This window comes from Maniola hyperantus, chromosome 1, assembly GCF_902806685.2.
Source record: "Maniola hyperantus chromosome 1, iAphHyp1.2, whole genome shotgun sequence".
Taxonomy (NCBI): domain Eukaryota; kingdom Metazoa; phylum Arthropoda; class Insecta; order Lepidoptera; family Nymphalidae; genus Maniola; species Maniola hyperantus.
In genome coordinates this window covers 16,386,861-16,410,599 of record NC_048536.1, presented here as the reverse complement: position 1 = coordinate 16,410,599, position 23,739 = coordinate 16,386,861, and the positions used below count along the sequence as shown (strand labels likewise).

Sequence of the window (23,739 nt, the reverse complement as noted above, 5' to 3'; positions counted from 1 at the left end):
TCTACATATTTTTTCATTTTCCGAGGTATGCAGCTCGGTAAAACTGTTGCTGTAACTGAAGAGTGAGTGCTGGAAAACTAAAGTATAGTGGGAGGCTTCGGCCATAGCAAATTCACACCCTAGCCCTACTGGCAAAGACGTACTCGTCTATTTGTAGCGTTGAATGGTCGCTCAATTTTAAAAACCGTATTTCAAACATAGTGCCAATCTCCACCATGTGAATATAACTTTAGCAGATATCTGAAATACGACATTGCAGTGAATGATAAGGTAGGAAAACACAATAGAAGTACACGAAACTATTTTCTGATTTTATAATAGGTATACTTAAACAATGTTACTTATTACTTAATAAGTTTGGAATTGAACGTGTAGGGATATCTACTCGTGTGGTGTAGGATCGTTGCTACCTCCATAATATCGAATATTATAAAGTTAAACAGTAAAAAGAGATCGTTTTCCAAATTGGCTGTCATGAATTGAACCTGGAACCTTTTATTTGCTTGGAGAATATATTCTACACAAACACTTGTTCAAAAATATACAGCTTAAAGAATAACACTAGGACTAGGAAGTACCTAACATAAAAAATGTTTTACACCTACAGCATGTTTCAAAATCGTTCGGGTATTTTCTGCCGTGACAAAAAACTATTTAATATATTCTATCGTTTGCTATTAATAAAACCTGCGGTCGCAATCTTGATTAAATAATAAAAGTATCGAATATAATACTTTGGTGGTTTTTCTTTCGTTACTACCTACTACTATTTTTTTGTGTGTAGTGAAGTAATTGGTAGTAATAAATTGACTACCAGAGCCGCGAATTTTAGACAAATGAATGAATGATGAGTGAATGAAGTTAAATGATGACAATAATATGTCAACTAAGATACATAACATTTGCTTTATCTTCCAAATTTTTAGAGATATTGGTCGGTTGAAAAAATGTTTATTTTTTCAACGAACAATAACTAAGTACAGGCCTGCTCTGCATCTCTATTATAAAAAGCTCGCTATCTATTAAAAAAAAGTAAGTATTATTAAATATTGGTTGTCACTCGTCTCTATTATTGTTAATGCTTCATTTTTATGGATTTCATGGTTTTTACATAGCACATCGGTTTTTGGAGTGTCAATGAAGACATTTAGCTTTAAATGTAAAAGTGATATGATTGACTGATTATTGTGTAATCAGTGTGAAATATAATTTATATTTTGGCGATGAACTAACGATTTTGTGTACGCAGCATCAGAAATCTGTCATATTGCTTATTCAGAATGGTAACCAAGGTAACACTAATAAAACTAACTAATTTCAGTCAGTGCAGCTTAAACCGATGCGTCTAATAACATTAGATTTTGCATGAAGATTTTCTCCATAACGTAAATCCCTAAAAGACCGGATTTTCAGAAATTCCATTCGAGCGAAACCAAAGTGGATCAAGACCGACATCAAAATTTTAATTGATGAGCATTACAACACGTAACCAAATGCGAGAATCGTTTAGCAGTTTAAGGAAAACAAGCGGACAATAGCGGATACGTTTATATCATCAAGATTGCGAGCGCCAGTTTTATTATGCAGCCGATAAAACGGATAGTCGCAATTTGTCACGCCGGAAAATGGCCGACCGACACTACAAGCACGTTGTACGAAACTTTAGTATAGAATGTGTTCGCTTTGATATTTATCGTTTCAATATTTTTATACGCCGTTATCAATGGGGTCTTTGGGAGTATAGAAAATGTAGACCTAGATGTAAAACTAGGATCTTTGTATCGTAATAAAAGTAGATCAATATAATAGTTTTGTTTTTAAAAATTTACAGTACTTAGGTACAAAATAATGATTTAGATACTATTTAATTTTCTTGAGAGATAAACAATTTTTTAATCTTATACAGACGAGGCTACCATTTTTTAGGTCGAGTTTACGGGGTCAAGTAAGCTTGGCCTAAAAACTTGTACAAATTTATGACTCTTCGAATTTTGAGAAGAATTTGTTTACCTGTTGTGAAATATAAGCAGGTTTTATTCTCAATTTTATAATATTTTTCCTTTTTTCCTACTTTTTAACGACACGACGTCGGGGACTAGGTATATAAACTTTGTTTGATATTTTGTTTGAGTTGGTTGATTTATTTAAGTTAAAATATACAATGTTAATTGAAATGCCTCAAGATGTACCTACCTATCTGTTCATCACGATCATGAAAGAATTTCTACGTTATGTGACATTCTTCTGCACTTGAACAACTGGAATAACATGGTAAGTCTTGGCTTCTTTAAACAACTTGAAAAGCCTAGATGCCCAATGTTTTGAAACCTCACATTTTATGGCGAAGGACAATGATCCACGCAGTGGCGTGCACAGGGTTTGAAGCCAGGGTAGGCATTAGTTAGGTGAGAACCTGTTTACTGGCAGGTCATAATGAAAAATAGGCATTGAACTATTACAACTGGGGTAAGCAGTGCATTTATGCCTCTGTGACCAGCACGCCACTGGATCCACGCTCTACTGCTACGCTATGACGCAATTTTATCAAATTAAAAGGTAACCTCTCAGATCCTAGACTAGTCTAGTTTTAAGCCTTTAATACTAAAAGCTACTGCAATATCCTTTAATCCTCATTTTAGTTTTAATTTTCGGAATCATTTCTCCATTCTTGCTTTTGATTAGCTCAGTTGCCTCAGTTCGCGAGTTTACACGCAAGCGGTCAGATGCGCCGAATGCGTTCACTCCCTCCAATCGTTCATTTGCTCCCCTCGGCCTCAGTCATTCGGCGGCACTCGTTGTGTGTAGACGTGTTGCATGTCCCTGCCATCCGCGCGTATTCACCGACGAATTTTAAAACTCCCGTTCTGTTTCCACGTGTGATACCCTAAAGGGTGCGTCAAAAACTAACTGGGATACCCGTTTTTATTTATATTGTTCTTCTCGAGTGTATAAAAAATGTGATGTGCTCAGTCAGCGTGCTATTCTGTGTATGATTTACGTTGCAACTAATGTGTTGAATTGGAAACAATTTTGGTGTCTTTGCTTTGATAATCTGGATTCCTTTCTGAAAGGTAGGTTATTCTTATTCGTCATAATATTATATTGTACCTATACCTATAAGACGCTTCATGTTTTGGTCGTGAATGTTTTAATGATATTAATCTTGTTTGTTTAAAACAGTGACTAAGTCTTCAAGGTTATGTGCGATTAATATTTCGTTAGGTGAATGGAAAATGGTAGGTATTTCTTAGCTGTATTATAAATATGTGTACCTACTTATATCTTTGCGGTTTAAGTTAGATTACATTTTATACAAGCATTTTGTATAGGAAATATGACTTTGTAACTCCATAAACATAACAAAGTTATCTAATTACGTTCTTAATAAATTGATAGTATGTTTTTTTTATATGTATTTTATCTATTTACGCATAGTTAAGCTGAATTAGTGACTAAAATATAATTAGGTAGGTACTCATTCGGGATTGTTTTATACAAGACTAGCTGACCTGGCGAACTTCGTACCGCCTCAGTCGATTCAAATTTTTTAAATTTTTCTCTACGTAAGAACCGTCCTCATAATTCAAGAAATAAAAAAGTATTAGCGAAATCGGTTCAGCTGTTCTTGAGATTTGCGATCAGCAACACATTTAGTGATTCATTTTTATATTATAGAGATAAGAATCTAGCTGTTTTCTGAAATACCTACTACCTATTCAAGTTTTCTTACAAAGTAAACAAACACGTTCTGACCTTAGTTAATCTAAGATCAGTAGTTAGGTCCTATATTTATTAGGAAGTTCGTTTTGGAAGGAAAACTAATGAAATGAATTTCATTCCCATTCCGATCCTATACGTCTCGTGGTCACTTTTAAAATTTGTTAGAGAATGAGTGAGTTATTGAAAAGTTTGGAGTAGGTAACAGGAAGAAAGTAATTAGGTAGGTACCTAAATAATCATGTTATACCTACCTACCTAATCTCTGAAAAAATGTTTAGCACCTAGGTAACACCTCACCTAACTGAACAATTAATAGGTATTGTTATTATTACCTATCAGATTACAGATAAAAAAATAGGTAGGTAGGTAGGATATGGATTAGGGACACGTTCGAATACCTACCTAATCTAGTCCAGCTATCCTATTAAATAGCCTCCAATAACTCTAACCTGTTTTCTAAGGACACTCTAAACCTCTCACAATATAATTTTAATTAATTGAAGTACCTAACTAATACATAATTATCTTACTTACCTATACTGCCTAGCTATAGATAGCTGTGTATGTAATACTTACACAGATTTAGTTACTACTTAATAATCAGATTATAATAGCTCTACTTATCCACGCTCATTTACATACACGTTACGTGCTCTCCGAAGCATGGAGAGTCGGGTTACTTACCTGTCTAGTTACCCACTAGTGACAAAATGCTCTTATATTGTATTTAAAAATTCAGGCTTTACATTTTAATGTAGGTACCTACTATAAAATATACAATGTAGATGACATTACCTATTGTTCTTTCCTTCATACAAAACAACACTTTTTTTGCATTTTCATTGTTCACGTAATGTTAGTCATAATATTAACTACCCACTGGCAGTTACGTAGGTAGGTACTTTTTTTATTTACAAAAATACCTAAGAGGTCAATAACAGATTTATCTTCAATGCCTCCCACACTAATATTTTAAACTATCTGATGCCCGCGACTTCGTCTGCTGGATGTAAATTTTTAAAAATCTTTAGGAATATTAATACCTAAATTTATATCAATTAAAAAAATCACGTAGATCCGTTGCTTCGTTACGGCGAGATTGAAGGACAAACCAACAAACAACACTTTCGCATTTATAATTTTTTTTTTGAATGAACAGGTGAATGAATACGGATTGTCCTTTTTGGTACAAAAAAATAACATCCTGTATCCTAGTCAAGGGTTAGCAATTTTAATAGGTACCTATTAGGTATCAATATTTTTTAAGTTTTTAGTCTGTGTATCCCTTCCTACCTACCTTCAATTAGATTGCTTTTGGGTAAATAGGTCGATATAGCAATCGAGGAGCGAACGCCCCGCACACTCGCACAGCTCCCGCGCTAATCCAGTACGGGCGAGCGCGGGAGACGTGCGGGGCATCCTCCCGACTCATACCCCGGTTCCCATCTCAACCTGTCGGACTATAGGACCCAACTTAATTTCAGGGAAACTTCCTCTTTTTAGTCGACTTTCAAAGAGGAGGTTCAATTTCAATTTCAATTTTCATTTATTGCATCAATTCTCAATTCGATGCGTTTTATTTGGTTGGCAAGTATTTTAAACATGTTTTTTTTTACAAAAACTAGTTTCAAACATGTTACTCTTAAATAAGAACAAAACATTTTTGCTTCAAAGTGTTTTTTCAAACCCTGGCTAAAATACTTACCTTAGATCGTACTCTCGTAGGTATATTATACATTTATGTGCATCTAGCTTATCTAGGTCTCTTTACAAACTAGGTTAGTAATACAGTTAATCGCGACATGTAATAACATTTCTAGGAAACTGTGACTTACCTTTGCTTATCAATGTTTCTTATCAAATATAATATCTCATATTAGGTAGGTATATAATACCTACTAGCGGATACCCGGCGTGTGCTACTACGCTAAAAAAATTGCTTATACATTTTTTATTTGTCTAAAACCATCTTCGCATTGTTGCCTTTCTAATGAAGCCGGTTTGGGGCACATCGTTTGGATGGTTTCAAAGTCTATAACGGACACAGGTAGAAATATTTTTGTGTTTAAGTAGATATATCTACGTAAGTATATTACTAGACTAGCTTATGCTCGCGACTTCGTCCGCGTGGACTACACAAATTTCAAACCCCTTTTTCACCCCCTTAGGGGTTGAATTTTCAAAAATCCTTTCATAGCGGATTATCCTACGTCATAATAGCTAAGTATCTGCATGCCAAATTTCATCTCAATCCGTCCAGTAGTTTGCGCTGTGCGTTGATAGATCAGTCAGTCAAGTCCTACATTCTGTCCTATTTAGATTAGTATGTATATATCTCTGTATCGTCTTTGTACCTACTTTGCGATTGAACAGAAAATATAGGCATGAACTTAGCTAGGCAACTCAGATGAAAGCCATTAAAATAAAGAATTCTGTTCCATTAACGTTCTGAATACCTCTTTGTTCCCAAATCAACGGAAACATCGCTTTCACAAACCAATCTCTGATTCAGAGCCCAAACAATGCGCGAATTAGTTATGAGAAATCTTCGATTCACGAACTAGTTCTTGCTTCTTTCCAAGGCCGATTGAATCGCGAATCGGAACTTTAGGGTTGGCCAAGCAAGACCTGAAATCACCTAAATCACAGAATATATAATAGTACTAACGTACCTCAATGTAAAGATATACCTACCTACTTTGTAAAATGCTGTAATTTGAGCACCTTGGCGTAGTGCTGGACGCGGTTTACAGTGGGCGGTCCCGGATTCAGTTCTCGATTAGATCAAATCAGTTTTTGGTAAAGATCCGGGTAAGCTCAAATGAAATAACAGAAAATCCTTTCATGGTCCTATGAGTGTGTTATAAAAAGTAAAAAATCTGAATGCAGAATAGGCTACTTACCAAGTTTCAACAGTATAGCTCTTGAGTTTCGGAAAAAAGTGGCTGTGACATACGGACGGACAGATAGACATGACGAATCTATAAGGGTTCCGTTTTTTGCCATTTGGCTACGGAACCCTAATAAAAACCTTCATAATATGCAAAATCAGTTCAGCACTTTAGATACCTTTCCTTTTATATAATATGCAAGTGCATAGATAGAGATACTACCGTAAGTTAGATAGGTAATTATAATGCCTGTACTTGTGGATAATGACGCGCATGCCGTGGAGTGAGCCTGTGGGAAAACCTCCGCCATTACAGACAGGAATGCGAGCTCCGATCCTCCACGCTCCTAAGCCATCTAGGTAGTTGATGTGTTACAATTGTTAGAAAAGGTACTTCCGCATAAAGTTTTTTAACTGACTTTAAAAAAACCGGCCAAACCCGAGTCAGGCTCGCGCAACGAGGGTCCGTAATACAGTCGTATTTTTTCGACATTTTGCACGATAATAGGCTACTTGACTCATATCTAATTTCGTCCAATAAATGATTATTTATTATAGTATTTTGCTTAAGACAACGAAATATATCAATAACAATTATTAAAAACGCAGGATGGATATATAAAGCCAATTTTAAAAAATACAGTTTTTATTTTTATTTGAAACTCAGAAAACGCTGTCAGCCATGATGTGACGTCATTAAATATGTAAACAAACAAATGTCATCCCTATTGACTAACGTAGTATCCATATATATAAAATTTCAAGTCCTGACTAACTTATATATCAATGCACAGCCTAAACATCTAAACAGCTGGTTTTAGATACATGAAATTTGGTGGGTGTGTTCTTTGTAGGTAAAGAGAAGGTATCCACTAGGAAAGGATTTTTTGAAATTCCACCCCTGAGTGGGTTAAATGGGGGTTTGAAATTTATGAAGTCCACGCGGGCGAAGTCACGAGCATAAGCTAGTTTTTACATATTTCTAAAAACTCATAGTAAACGTAAAAAATTATCGTTTTCTCTTTATAAATTGAATAAAGACTAACAACAAAGTGATCTTTGCAAAAATAAATTTGGGTTGCAGTCGTTAGTGATATAGGATCCCTTTAAGCAAGTCTTCGCATGTTACGTATATTTATTTCACTGGGCACTCTAATCCACAACTTTCCTGTGGTCTTTATCGATGCGTTTTTACATTCTCGGATGATACAATAACGATAATTACTATATTTTTCATGTAACAAGTATAGAAGTCATGTTTATTAAACTTTGGTAGGTTATGCTGTTGTTTACAAATGCATGATGTCAGAGCACAGATAATCTATAGGCCAAACATGGCCGACAGTGTTTTCACGTGTCTAAGAAAAATATATTTTTAAATTAAAGTTTTACGGTTTTTAGGGCGCAAAAAAATATAGTGTTAATTTTTTTGATCTAATAGGACAAATATTAACCATTTAAGACCTACTTAAAAAAAGTGTCAACTAGCCTATTCAAAAACTATGATGCATAAAAATAAATAAAAATCTGTTTTAGAATGCATAGGTTAAGACCTTTCATATGATACCCCGCTTGATATAGTTATCATACTTAATTACACAAATCCCAAAACACACTCGACGCCGGTGTTTTGGAATTTGTGTGGTGCTGCGTGGTGGTGGTGCGTATTGCTTGCCGAGTGGCTGCTTTTCCTGCATGGTTAGCAGTGGGAGGGCGGGCGGGCGGTGCATTACGCATGCTGCGTGTTGCATCATACAGATTCGACCTGTTTCAGCGGATTACAGCAAATTAAGTGTTTGGTTCATTGCATATCATGGACTTCCGCAAAGTAACGCCTGCTTCTATACAACATTTTAGGACCAATGAGTCGGTGCCATTTTGCTTGTTCAATGGCCCTGTCCTTAATAAATAAATAAATAAATAAATAGCCATTTATTTCCAAAATAATTAGTTACAATTATTGTGTAAGTAGGTACATTATTAGTTACATTATTATTTACTGTCTAGTTTGTGGCATCTTTCTTAGTAGCTTATTTTATTACTTCAATTAAATTTAGGTATACAAAATTATTCAGGAAATTATGTATTAAAATTAAATTAAATAATTTTAAAAACGACCTTTTTTTTTAAAAAAAAACAAATAAATCATTTCAAATTTCAAATTTCAAACAAAAAATTAATTAAATAATTTCAAACAAGAAATAACACATTTCTTTAAATTAATCATTCTATTATTTAATTCGTATGTTTTACACAATATTAGCTAATGTTATCTTTCAATTGAATTTATACTCCATTATTATTATTTTTTATTAATAACAAAATATTAAAACATGTAATATATTATTTAAACAAACAATACCTAGCAAAAAATAACAAGAATATAAAGGATGTACCTATTATTTAGTTTGATTTACTTATATTTTGGCCCTGTCCTTACGAAGTAATATACCTAAGTCTACGCCTATTAGGAATGTTTTGCAACCCTAATCCAGTTGGTCAGTTCCGTAAACAAAAATATCCCAAAAATAACTACACACACACCCCCGCTTTTCCGTTATTCGATTATCTTGGCCGCTGTCCAGAAGATTGTGGGCATCCCCCACAGTAATTTGACTGCTACGAGAAATATTTTGACTTATCACTGTTTATTACTCTGTATTTTATCTTATATCTGTTTGCTCTTATCAGATCTACGCATACTCGATGTTTATTGATCTATCCTACTTACCTACTAGAATAAATATGCATGATTATTACCAACTTACGAGATGGTGCCTGTGACTTTGTCCCCTTGGATGTAGGTTTTTTTTTTTTAAAGAATATTAGCCATGTTAAATGACTAATATTCCCCTTTCCTCTCCAACTAAGCGTCAGGCTTGTGCTAGGAGTAGGTACGACAATAGTGCAACGGGCGGGGTTTGAACCGTTGACCTTTCGGTTTTCAGTCCACTCCTTTACCGATTGAGCTATTGAGGCTCTAAAGGTTAAAGGATCCCATGGGAACTGTGTCCTTCAGGATGCAAGCGGTCTTTGTACTCTTTGGACTTCGTTATTCTTATATTATATGCGTTGTTTGTATTTTATTTTTAAAGCAATGGGAACTTGTGGAAAAGATGTTCACAAATTCCCGTTAGGTTAGGAGAGAGTGTCCAATGGGTATTTGTGGAAGAAAGTTCACAAATACCCATTGATATGGATTGCCAATGGGGATTAGTGAAATAACCACAGATAACGGAATATAATATCTCTAGTCCGTGGAAATAACCCTTTTTTTGAAGATCGAGATGGCAATCGTGGAGGGAAAGTTCCGCATACCCACACAGCCCCGCGCTAACCCGGTGCGGGCGAGCGCAGGTAACGTGTGGGTGTGCGGGGCGTCCCCCCGCCTTATACCCCGATTGCCATCTCGACCTGTCTCGACTATATGTGTCTCCATTCATCTCTGATAGCTGCCTTCTTTATACACTCATGTTAGGGAACGTCCGTCGCAGCCCTCGCTTGGTTTGTCCATTTCAGGGGCAATCTATGCCTCTCTGGTGCCCTCTTCTCTTCCTTGAACTACTTAACGTTCAATAGAGATATGAGATACAAAGGCGGCATATTTAACTACCAACAGCCAATAAAATAAAATAATTAATTCGTGCTTGATAAAAATACAAAAAAAAAAATCTTTGTGAGCCATGATCGCAAGAGTTTATCGCTATGACCTTATAGAAATGTTTACAAACATGAAGCTGTGAGCCGAGATCCGCACTTTATCGGACTGGTTCCGAGAATGCTTCACTATTCATTCATCTTGTCCACTGCGACGTTGCATTCTTTGTAAATTGTATGTGATTGGTGATATGTATGGAATGTGGTTAGCATTAATTGATTGTGACAATGAGCTTTATAAAAACTAGCTAAACTGCCCTGTTTTCTTCGGGTGGTCTTAGCATCTAGTCCTAGGTCCAGTTGCATGACAGATAGCGCTTTGTGCACAAGTCTAAATTTGATGACTTTGGATCAAATACCTTTGATCCGATTTGGCTTTTTTGCCTGTCATACATCCCGGCTGCTGGACATTAATAAATAAGCTCTGAGAGGTAGGTACTGTACAATATGATGAAACTTCCTGAGTTCTCTTCTTCCTGATTAAAAAGAGCAACCGCCGAGTTTCTTGCTGGTTCTTCTCGGTGGGAACGGCGTTCCGAACCAGTGGTAAATTAAAACTACCTGACTATTCATACACACTTGTAAAAAGTTTACATGAATAAAAAAACATTATATTCTATTCTATTCTATTCTATTCCTGGATTTGATAAAACGCGTTGAATACTTTTTTTAGATTCATCAACCCATCGCTGGCTCACTACTCACTGAGCATGGGTCTCCTCTCTGAATGAGAAGGGTTTAGTCCAACACGCTGGCCAAGTGCAGATTAGCAGGCTTCACATTATTTCGAGATCTTATAGAGAACTCTCATACATGCAGGTTTCAGGCAAAACAAGTGATATTTAATAGCTTAAAACGCACATAATATTATCTTCGAAAAGTTATACCCGAAATTGAACCCCCGATCCTCCGAATGAGGCCAACGTCTAAACCTCTAGGCTCACCGCTATTTTTCGGGTTACTTAGCAGTTACAAGTTACAACACGCAAATAGAGAAAAGCGGCGAGTTTTTTCATGATTGCAGTTTTTGCATTGTATACCTATAGCTTTAGACTGGTTTTTATTTTATTCATTTATTTATTATGTATTATTTATATTAATCTGTATTATTTATGTAATCTAATTTAATTTTGTTAATTAGCTTTAAGGAAATGTATGATAAGTTTATGCATGCTGTGGTTGCCTATAATAAGCTTGTCATTTTGTGAATGTATTTTACATAGTTAAAATTGTTTTTGTGACTGTATTTGTGAATGACTAAGCTGTTGGTAAACCCAATAAAGAAAAAAAAAAAAAAATTGTAATCAACAGCATTACAGACAATATAATTTTACATAATATCAGACTTAAAATAAGGCCAAACAGGATTACAATTTTGTTTAACAGATTACTTAAAAATATAAGCATAAGCTCGCGACTTCGTCCGCGTGGACTGCACAAATTTCAGACCCCTATTTCACCCCCTTAGGGGTTGAATTTTCAAAAATCCTTTCTTAGCGGATGCCTAGCTATCTGCATGCCAAATTTCAGATCCGTCCAGTAGTTTGAGCTGTGCGTTGATAGATCAGTCAGTCAGTCAATCCTTTTATATATTTAGAAGAAGATAACAGTAGGTACCTACGTTTAAAGAGATTAAATAATTTAAGCAAGCTTTACAATATAATAATATGAAATCAATTTAAATTTGAAGGGTGTTGTATTATATTAAAATCTTTTCTTTGAAACAGATACTTTTCGTTATCGAGCACTTATCTCTTGTCATTTCTTGTCAGCCATGTTTTTATTCTCACAATAAACGGAAAAATAAATAAAGGTCAATTGAAACCGTTTTCTAATGAAATTCAGTCTAAAAGCCGTCTAGACTTTCTATAATGACTACTTTTTATTCACAAAGTAACTAGAGGCGATGGATTTCTTTGATAGGTTCTTATTGTTCAGGTTTTTCCAGTTTTTGAAACCTTATTATTTACTAGCTTATGCCCGCGACTTCGTCCGCGTGGAGTAAACAAAATTTAAACCCCTATTTTACACCCTTAGGGTTGATCTTCCACAATGAGATTTTAACATAAAATATGTCATACTGCTAATTGCAAAAATATTAACAACAAAACTTCAAACTTCTAACTTGAAAATTGACTGACTTTCATACAAATTTCAAAACCCTATTTTACCCCTTTAGGGGTAGAATTTTGAAAAATCCTTTCTTAGCGGATGCCTACGTCATAATAGCTATCTGCATGCCGAATTTCAGCGTGATCCGTCCAGTAGTTTGAGCTGTGCGTTGATAGATTAGTCAGTCAATCAGTCAGTCACCTTTTCCTTTTTAACCGACTTCAAAAAAAGAGGAGGTTCTCAATTGTATGTTCCCCGATTACTCGAAGACGCCTGGACCGATTTTGAAAATTCTTTTTTGTTTGAAAGGGTATACTTCAAAGTTGGTCCCATTTAAATTTGGTGAAGATCTGATGAACATCTTCGAAGATAGATACGGGAACTCCTCAACGGATAAGAGTAAATTGCTCGCGATCAGTGTAATAGCTTAGTAAACAGTAGATTTTTAACCAGTCATAGCATAATTCCATGGGGCCACTAAAAATTGTGAAATAAATTTTTTTTACAAAAAAAATAAAAACCGACTTCGATACACAAACACTAAAAATTGAAAAATAATTTAATTTATTACCGAATATATTATGTATACAAGAGTTAGTATAGTTCCATAATAATATTTTTTGGGGTCGGTGTATATATGTCTATAAGTTTGATAAAAAAATATTTTTTTTATATTTTTTTATCAAACTTATAGAAAGTACACATTATTAATAACATCTAAGTTAAAAAGTTTTCCAAAACCCCGAACTGATGTTTTTTAAAATGCATTAAATCCGCCATTTTCAGCGACACTTGTGCCAGCAAGACGAATCTAATGTCATATCATTTATATTAAAATAAAAGGAAAAGGTGACTGACTGACTGACTGACTGAATGACTGACTGACTGACTGACTGACTGATCTATCAACGCACAGCTTAAACTACTGGACGGATCGGCTGAAATATGACATGCAGATAGCTATTATGACGTAGGCATCCGCTAAGAAAGGATTTTTGAAATTTCAACCCCTAAGGGGGTGAAATAGAGGTTTGAAATTTGTGTAGTCCACGCGGACGAAGTCGCGAGCATAACCTAGTCATTTATTAAAATTGGTTGAGCCGTTGACTAGAACGAGCGGATAAATGAACGGACATACCTACACACATGTCAGGCACATAACCGTTCTTTTGGGTTTTTTAATGTTTTTGATTGTCGATATTTCAATTCAACCCAATTGTACGGGTCGTGGTCACGACGGGACTGCGGTTCTGCGAGAGATGCAGTTCGAGCTGTCATGGGCAGTAGCGAACTACCCTCTTTCTTGTTCTTGTTCTTTTCGCTGGAACTTCACTACACTTCGCTGGTTGTGTGTGTATTTTGCCGGAACTCTAAACATCACATTAACCGTGCTATGTACCCGTTATCTACATTAAAATATGCAGTTAAACGTTAAAAAATATGAAGTAGTGTGAGTGAGCGTCTTACGCTCGTCGTGTGCTACTACTCCGCTGTGATATTTAATAATGAACGTTTTCTTACCTACCTACATTATATAAATGATTGTGTTTTTTTTTATTTATTTTTTTTATAAATGTATATTAAGTTTAAAATAACCCACATTCAGCTCAATGTTGTTAGTTTATATTATTAAGTAATTGTTAGTTAGCTGTTAATAAATTAATGTGTTACGTGTATGTACCTACCTATCAACTGTCGACGGCACTGGTGCACGGAAAAACTTATTTAAAGTTTATGAATGCACCAAATTTATTGTAAACTGTAAATATTCTTCTTTAATAAAATAAATAATAAATACAAAAACCACGAAGTAAGCTTAAAATCATTAGTCTGATCAGAATCTGTCTGTTAAATTTTCCTAATTTGTACAACTTTTATAGAAACTTTTACATTTATGTTATACAAACATTTTGGACATATTCCGAGTCAAGTGAATTCGATCTTAAAGGTACACCAGAAGTGAGTTTAAAGTCAGACAGAAAAGCAGGGCATTATAAGCTATTTTTGGATTAGTTATTTGAATGTCCTCTCTTGTTAAACTTGCGCGCAGACATTGATCACACGCGTAGAGATTTATCGAGAGGTTTACTCTTTATACTAACCTAACTACAACATTAAAACGTAATTAGGGCACAAAAATACTATTACAACCAATCAATTAAAATGGCGACCTAAACACAAAAGCATTTAGTAGTCGGTTGAGTCTGCGTCTGAACGAGACTGCTTTAAAAACCATCAACCACCCGTATTTATACAATCGACACAAGATGTTGACGCAACAGATCACGTGACTTTTGTCAGAGATAATTTATTACAAGTGCGATAACAGATCTCTCAATATAATTTCCAACTATTGGAGAAGCTTAGTTAACCCAGATTAGCGATGTCGAAGGATATTCGTACCAGATTAGCACATGTCCTTTCGTAAGTTTGTTAGGTTACCAACTTCGGTAAGGCATTGGCAAGGGTAACCAATTAGATTGAGTGATTAGGTTGTAGAACTTATACGTCAATTAGACGACACCGCAGTCCCGTTGTGACCACGACTCGTGCAATGAGGAAATTTCAGGGCAACGTTCGATAAAATTTTCATAGACGGCGCTAAATAACCCCACCACTAAAGAGAAAAATATTTTTCATCTTTAGCGCCATCTATGAAAATTTTATCGAACGTTGCCCTAAAACTTCCTCACTGGGTTGAAATATCGACAGATAATAAACATCAAATGAATCGTGTATGGTAGTTATCTACATTTAAATATGTCGTTTAATCACGAAATAAGCTTAAAATCATTAGTCGATGTACATTATTTTCTGCCGCGTACTTTATGTCAACTGCACTGTTGCAGTTGCTTGAATCAAAATCGGTTCATTCGTTTAGGAGCTACGATACCATGATAGATACAAAAACACACAGATACACACGTCAAACTTATAACACCCCTCTTTTTGGGTCGGGGGTTAAAAAATCAAGTTGGGTTAATCTCAGAAAAGATAATAAAACTCGAAACCAGAAGTTCTTCGTTTAATTTTTACGTTTACGCTATTAAGTTGTTTTGATGTATTCGTTAATGGGATTTTACTTAAACGGTGCTTAAGGGTTTTATTTGATGCGCCGTCTGTTACCAGGTTTGATATAGGGCTGCCACAAGAAAACATTTTTTTATCCTAACAATTACCTACGCTTATTGCCACTAACATTTTTTAATGCTGCATTGGGGAAGTAATACCAAATCAATCTGTAAGACCAGTACGCTTAATATAAGATTTTACTTCTTACCAACGTTGATAGTATTTGAGAGTCGATACACTTTAGCGTTAAAGTAAAATGGCCCTTAACTGCCTTGTTTGAATGCTCAAGTTTGTACATATGTTTATAGCCAGCGCTCCAAGCGGAAACGTTGTGAAATTAAAATCAATGATACTGAATTTTTAACTTTAAATCAAGACACTTTATGTCCATTTTACTTTGACATTATTTTGTTTCGACTCTCGAATACTATCAACGTTGGTGAGAAGTAAAATCTTATACTCAGCGGACAGACAATCAAGAAGCAGGTTTGCATTTCGCAAACACCTTTTTTAGAGTTCTGTATGTCCGGAGAAATAGAGGAACCCTCATAGGATCACTTTCTTGTCTGCCTGTCTCTTCTGTCCGTATGTCTGTCAAGACCCGTCAAGGGAACAAAAACCTATACGGTCTATTAGGGTTCCCGTTTTACCCTTTGGGTATGTAACCCTAAAAAGTGTCAGGTACTTCTTGTACGATGGTAGGGAAGTGGGAACCCTTCGTGTGCGAGTCCAACTCGCACTTGACTGTCTTTTTACTGTACTTTACTGTTCTTTATTTTACCGTCCATAATCTATACCTTTCCAAAACGTGACCGAAGGATGATCAGTCATCACTCATCAGACTTAAATGAAGGCCCCATAAATTGAGTGGAAAAATTTTGTCAACCCTATCAAAACATTTTATGTCCATATAAAAAATGGTTTGAAAAAAAACATTTAAGGGCAAACAAACTCAAGTGATCCCGACTTTCCAATTGTGTATTTTTTACGGGGCTTTTTCCCATCACGCGCTGCCGGCAAAGTAAATAGTGACGTCACGGTAACAGATGCCTGAATGTCACGCTCTATTATTTATCACGAATCGATATCTCCCGAATTAATAGACCGATTAATAGCCTGTAACATTGTTATTAATGTGACAGAAATATGTTTTAATCGATTGGTAGAAAGTGTTAGATTTACAGATCCGGATAAAGATTTTCATGTCATGCTATCATTTAGCCTAAAGCATAAGGATTTAAGAGTGCACCGCATTATTACCACGTACTATTATGTAACTAATGGAAGGAATCATTGGTCCTTAGCTCAGCAATGAAGAAAACATTTACTTAGAGCAATGGGTTTGGCAGTGCCTTTTTGTCTATGTAAAGTGCACGCCATTGCTTAAGGACTAAGGTTTCGCTCAACTGAAGTGCGAATGGGCGAAGCTACGAGTACATATTGACACAGCTCAAAGCATCAATAGAATATGTTAGAATTTCAAGGCGCTAGATCTAGAAACGAATCTTCGGAACCTTGCCTAAAGGGACTCCTTTTAATAATATATTTTAGTTATAATATTATATTTTTTAAGGTTTTAGTTTTAGTTTAAATTATTAATTAATTAACTTTTAATTTGAATCGAATCGAAAATACCATGTTATGTGGACTGTGGAGATCATTGCAAGAGATCTTCGCCCAGCAGCGGACGCCTGTTAGTTGAAATGGCAACGGTACCTCGAAACCCGAAAATACAATTAGGTATTAATGATAAATGAAAACCATAACCTCATTTTATTACCACCGCATCCCTCCGCATCAGACAAAAATATGACTCATTTAAATATTACAATAATAGCGTGTGTATGCGGAGTAAATTGTTATTTTTAACGGTTCATTTGCTCATCCACCGCTGAGGATAATGGCCGCCGGACAGCTGTCATTGCTGTCAGTTCTAAATTTAAAATAAACATTTCATTGTTATTAGCTTTATGACGCAGCGTTTGCGCGGGTACGATAGAGGTTTTTTAGACGTCATCTGGGTAAACGAAACACAAAAAATGGAAATTACAAAACACAAAAAAATACTTTTAAAACACCCCTTTACTTGTGTGTATTCAAATAATGTAATAGGTAATTTTTTTGTTGAATTGCCAACTTATCCTTGTCACGAATTATAATTTAACTTTTAGCCGTCAATGAACCAAAAGCTTAATTTGCTATAATCTGCTGAAACAGGTCGAATCTGTATGGTGCAACATGCAGCATGCGAAATGTACCGCCCGCCCTCCCACTGCTAAACATGCAGGAAGCAGCAGCCACCAGGCAAGCAACCACCACCACGCAGCACCACATAAATCCCAAACACACACGACGCACATTTCGCCCCGACACCCGAGCATCCTCAGGAGATGTAGACCTTACAATGCACAATTGCCGTCGAGCGCGAACCCAGAAGACGCAGGTTCGATTCCTGCCGGTTTTTGATATGTATTTAAAATTATCATGCAAAAATTATTAAATTAAGTAGATTATAATGTTTGTCGAATTCAAAATTTCTACCCAACGAATGTTTTATCTAATCATCTACTATAACTGGATAAAAACCACGTTTATGGAACTTTTTCGTGGAAACAACCAAACCAACCCATCTTTGTTTGTAATGATTATAAAATGGTGCGTGTTCCATGTTTTTATTTTGTTTTTATGTTTCAAAAATGATATGTTAATATTGTGGCAGATGGTATGTGTGTAAACGTGTGCCTATTTAAGTGTTGCCACGTTATGAATTTAATTAAATTTTATTTGAAGCCGTTAAACGAAGGCGCGTCGCGGGGTGAGCTTTAGGCATATTTAATGTTTGGCTCAGAAGCGAATGAATTAATAATTTACGTCGTTTAAAAGACGTAAAGTTTATACGACACGCGTTAATATAACGTTTTGCTATTTTATTTAAGGTTTTAATTGGAGTAAACAGGGCTATTCAATTTTGTCCCTTAGAGAGCACGTGTAGCTGAATGTTTGGGTTATAAGTCCCGCAAATTGCTATTGCGCTGGGACAATGTCTCATTAACATCGAAATGATGTCATTTTGACGCCATTTGACGTATATTTAAGTAAAAATATACCATCAGCACGAAACTTCAGTCTAGTGCTGACGTCACTAAAATGGCGGCCACGCGCATTAACAATTTGCGGGACTTATTAAACATGTTGGTAGTTCTACGGTACGCTAATGAAGCCACACTAGCAGTTGTTAAGTTAGATAATAATAACTAACACAAAGTAACTACCTATTATTTATATCTCTGAAGGTGAAACTCAATAACATTACTTCTTAGAAATTAACTCCATTTTGTTAAATGATTAATGTACACGTAATAATGAGTAACAGAGTCGTCAAAAGTCCCACTACGATAATTAAGTTACGCCATAACACTCTTGTAACATACACACAATAACCACCTTTAACACGATTAAAATAGAGGCAAAAATCCCATGTTTAAATTTCCCAACTCTAATATTTGTCACCGATCCCAACGCACCTGCAGCGACTCTATAATCCTGTCTCTATCAGAATGCATATGTTAGACAGAGATGGCGTTGTGTTTAGAGTAAGGTGCTAATTCATGGAATCTCAAAACTGGTATTTGCATCAGTTTCTGGTTACCCGGTCTCGTTACATGCGCACTAACGAAGTAACGATACGTAAAATTGATAAAGCCAGCGGGTAAAATTACGTTCATTAAGGGATTTTCTTTGACAAGCAAAAGGCCTCGAACTCAGTTCCTGGTTCGAAAGAGGTAGCTAGGGTACTTACAGGTACATACCTTATGTGTACTTAGGAATAAATTAGTCTTTTGACTTTCCTCATTCTTAAGTTTGATTTTGGGGACTTCGGCATCTTGATTGTTGTTGTGTGATGTGTGTTGTTTTAGTACTTGCTCAAGAAGCCTGAAATGTAAGGCTATGTTTAGCTATTTTTAGGGTTCCGTACCTTTAAAAGGAAAAACATAAACATAGGATCACTTTGTTGTCTGTCTGTCTGTCTGTCAAGAAACCTACAGGGTACTTCCCGTTGACCTAGAATCATGAAATTTGGCAGGTAGGTAGATCTTATAGCTGACATTTGGGGAAAAATCTGATAACCGTGAATTTAGGGTTAGATCACACAAAAAAAAAATTGTGGTCATGAACTAATAATTAGTATTTTCAACTTTCTAAGTGAGTGACTATATCAAGTGGGGTATCATATGAAAGGTCTTCACCTGTACATTCTAAAACAGATTTTTATTTATTTTTATGCATCATAGTTTTTGAATTATCGTGCAAAATGTCGAAAAAATACGACTGTAGTACGGAACCCTCATTGCGCGAGCCTGACTCGCACCGGGCCGGTTTTTTTCTTAATCTAGTCAAAATCAGTTCCCATTGGGGAAATCTAGAAAGTTGATAACTGGAGAATATACCTTATTTTAAAATGTTTCAACCCAAGTGGGAATTGAACCTGGCATTTCTTTGCGTGGTGAGTCGAAGAAGTAGGTATCAGGGAAACATGAAAACAGTTCGCTTTATTGCAGAGAGGAAATAAAACGTAAGTTATAGAGCGTTATTATTCCGCGCTACGTGAACAAAGCCAACACAACCTAACGTAAGTTTCGTAATCCTGTTATGGTTTTATGGTTGCCTGGTACCTGCCTACATTCCAACGATAGCTTTATGCAATGCGTTGATTTGTTTTGATTTTTATTTTGCCTACAAAAGTCCGGGGTTTGATATCAGATTGAGTTTATTTGTAACTAGCTGATGCCCGCGACTTCGTCCGCGTATATTTAGGTTTTTAAAAATTCCGTGGGTACTCTTTGATTTTCCGGTATAAAAGTAGTCTATGTCCTTCCGTGGGATCCAAGCTATCCCTGTACCAAATTTGGTCAAAATCGATTGAACGGACGGGCCGTAAGCTAGCAGACAGACAGACAGACTTACTTTCGGATTTATAATATTAGTATGGATCTGCCTAAGTTTGGTCTGATGGGAGTTCATCCGCAGAATCACATTAGGTACCTACAATCTTACACAGACATGAATAATATAGTAATGTACTCTTTAAACGATTGAATACACTACTCCGTACAACCTCAAATAATAAACCAGCCTTTTTTTTTTGAAAAATTTGAATCCATCCACGAAAATTTAATCCTCAAAGGAAAATTGCTTCCATATTTCCATCATGTGACGCGCGGATCGTAAGCCAGTCTAATCGAGTGGCAGTAGAGGCGAGAATGTGATGAGTGCGCGCACGTACAGCCCACTTATCACTGTGGGGCGAGCGACGTGAGCTGCAAGCGAAATGCGCCCTTATCGACTATACCTCGGGAGTGCGAGTAAAAATTTGAGAAGCAGGCTGCTAAAATAATTTAAGTCGGAAAGTACGGTGAGATTTTGTGTTTTTTGTACTCAGTTTGATGTTTTGTATAGTGCATTCAAAACAAACTGTCGTGTTTCCACTTGACACCGTCATTAGCAATAACAATAGGATTACATTATTGACAAGCCACGTTAACAATAGGGGTAATAAACCAAACACTCACATACAAAATGTAACTGTAATGTAGTGTAGGTACATAAACTTTACAGCTCTCTTGAATGATTTTTAAAATGGCTATTACAATTTACACATAATATACAGACAGACTGGACGAAACTATAAGGGTTCGCTTGTTTAACTACGGACCCCTAAAACAAAGCACAGTAACTTATTTATTAGTATTAGGTACCTACATTTCCATTTGTAAAGAAAAATTATTCTATGTGAAACACGCGTAGTGCGTCGCTGTAGCCCGTCTCAAAGTTTTAAGCATACAATCCAAGGTACATAGTAGCTGGTAAAGGCGTAAATGCGTTGGGTTCACTCACGTAAAGACCACTTATCAACGTGAGAAAAGCGACGTGAGCAGCAAGCAAAACGCGCCTTTATCGACTAGGTATGCCGCTTGAGTGATAAATATTGAGACGTGAAAATTATTTCTGCAGGAGAGAAAAGTTTGATTTGTATGTGTCTGTATGTAATGTAGTCTGACAGAAAGATCCCCAAAAGAAACTGACATATTGTGTCATATTTAGTATAGAGAACAGAATCTAAATATATAAAACGAAAAGGTGACTGACTGACTGAATGACTGACTGACTGACTGATCTATCAACGCACAACTACTGGACGGATTGGGCTGAAATTTGGAATGTAGAAAGATATTATGACGCAGACATCCGCTAAAAAAGGATTTTTGAAAATTCATCCCTTAGGGGTTGTTGTAGTTGGTTGAGGGGGATGAAATAGGGGTTTGAAATTTGTGTAGTCCACGCGGACGAAGACTTAAGTAAGTTTTAAAAACTGGCGAGTCAGGCTCGCGCAATGAGGGTTCCGTACTACAGTCGTATTTTTTGACATTTTGCATGATAATTCAAAAACTATGATACATAAAAATAAATAAAAATCTGTTTTAGAATGCACAAGTGAAGACCTTTCATATGATACCCCACTTGATATAGTTATCTTACTTAGAAAATTGAAAATACTAATTATTAGTTCATGACCACAATTTAATTTTTTTTGTGTGACGGACTACAAATTCACGGTTTTCAGATTTTTTCCCTAATGTCAGCTATAAGATCTACCTACCTGCCAAAATTTCATGATTCTAGGTGAACGGGAAGTACCCTGTAGGTTTCTTGACAGACAGACAGACAACAGAGTGATCCTATAAGGGTTCCGTTTTTCCTTTTGAGGTACGGATACGGAACCCTAAAAATCTAGAAATCAAAGCCCTTGTTAATACTAGCAAAGTTTTACAGAATCCGTGTAGAATTAAGTTTGCAAATTCGGTCACATTTGCATAAGATTGGTCTAATATTTAAATATTCATTACGCAAGTTCACAAAGAAGTTACTCCACGTCGCAGTTCGTTATTAAACCTTCTATAACAATTTAATCTAATTATTATAGTTAACTAGATGATGCCCGCGACTTCGGCCGCGTGGATTTAGGTTTTTTAAAAACCCCCATTGGGAACTCTTTGATTTTCCGGTACAAAAACTAGCCCCGATATCCGATATCTGTACCGAATTGGATATTTGCCTATATGAAAAATAAATTATAACTCAGTAACTAGGTATTACATAAAGGGTCTTCTAAAATACGTAAAATCCACGTCCTTTGTTAGTTTAAGTGTAATAACCATTTTAAATTATCGAATAAACTAAAAAAGTACGTCATTATAATGTGACGTCACATCACAGTATTTCATAGAATCTCACATACCAAGCGCGTGTTTTGACGTTTGATAAAAAGTTATTGATTTAACTACATAGTAATTGTCAAGTATCGTATTGTATCCAAATCGGTTAAGCGGGTGGGCCGTTAAAAGCGAACAGAAGTGGATTCAGATTTTTTTTAATTCCTTGATTTTTCTGGAACAGCGTTTTTTCGCGTGTGCGTGCGGCTTCATACAATTTCCCTATTATTATTCATCAAATTCTCCAAGAAAATTTCTCAGGGCGGGCTAGCTCTAAAAAAATGCGTACCTTTTTTGTTGGTTAAAAATTAAAATATAGAGAAACGTGTTTATTACTTACTAATCTAAATCCATTAAACGAACTCGCCTTAACTTTTAAAAGTTAATTTTAATTACCGTCCAAGGCACGGATACTCCGCCGCTCTGATGGAATGGTAAATGATTAACGACTGAGCCATTCGTGTACTAATTAGTATTAGCATAATAAATTTTATATCCCAGCGTAATTAAAGTCGTCATTATGACCCGTCCGATGGCCCGTTTGATTACACCCTCGGGATGCCGGCCAGTGGAGGAGCGAGGCGATTAAATGCTAATAAACAGCGTATTAAACTTCAGTTTACACCCTAAGTTTTCTTTATAATTTATCAAGCTGCTTAATACTAAGCATGGGTCTCCTCTCAAAATGAAAAGGGTTTGGCTATTGTCTACCACCTGGCCAAGTGTAGATTAGCAGACTTCACACATATTATTTGAGCACATTATGGAGAAATCGCAGACGTTAAGGTTGCTTCACGATGTTTTATCGTCTATACTTAGGTGTAATTTTTAGAATTCCTTGGTCTACGTTGTTGAGAAAATCTGCAAAATATCAAATGATAGGAATATGGGATGACAACGTGTTTAAAATACATAAGTCAACATATCCAGTCAGGAAACGCTGACATACAATTTTTTTGACAAAGTAAGTAGGTAGTTAAGTCGTTTTAGCTCGACCTTGTTTAAATATTCTATTCA

At 35.8% G+C, this 23,739-nt stretch overlaps 1 protein-coding gene across 1 annotated transcript in view; it reads left to right on the top strand.

Annotated features, from left to right (window-relative positions):
• Positions 1-2,715: 2,715 nt before the first annotated feature.
• caps (capricious) overlaps positions 2,716-23,739 on the top strand; it is a 399,256-nt gene continuing 378,232 nt past the window's right edge. Inside the window, exon 1 of the mRNA XM_069500041.1 lies at positions 2,716-3,071. The gene's annotated coding sequence lies outside the window, so the exon portion shown is untranslated. The remainder of the gene's footprint in view (positions 3,072-23,739) is intronic.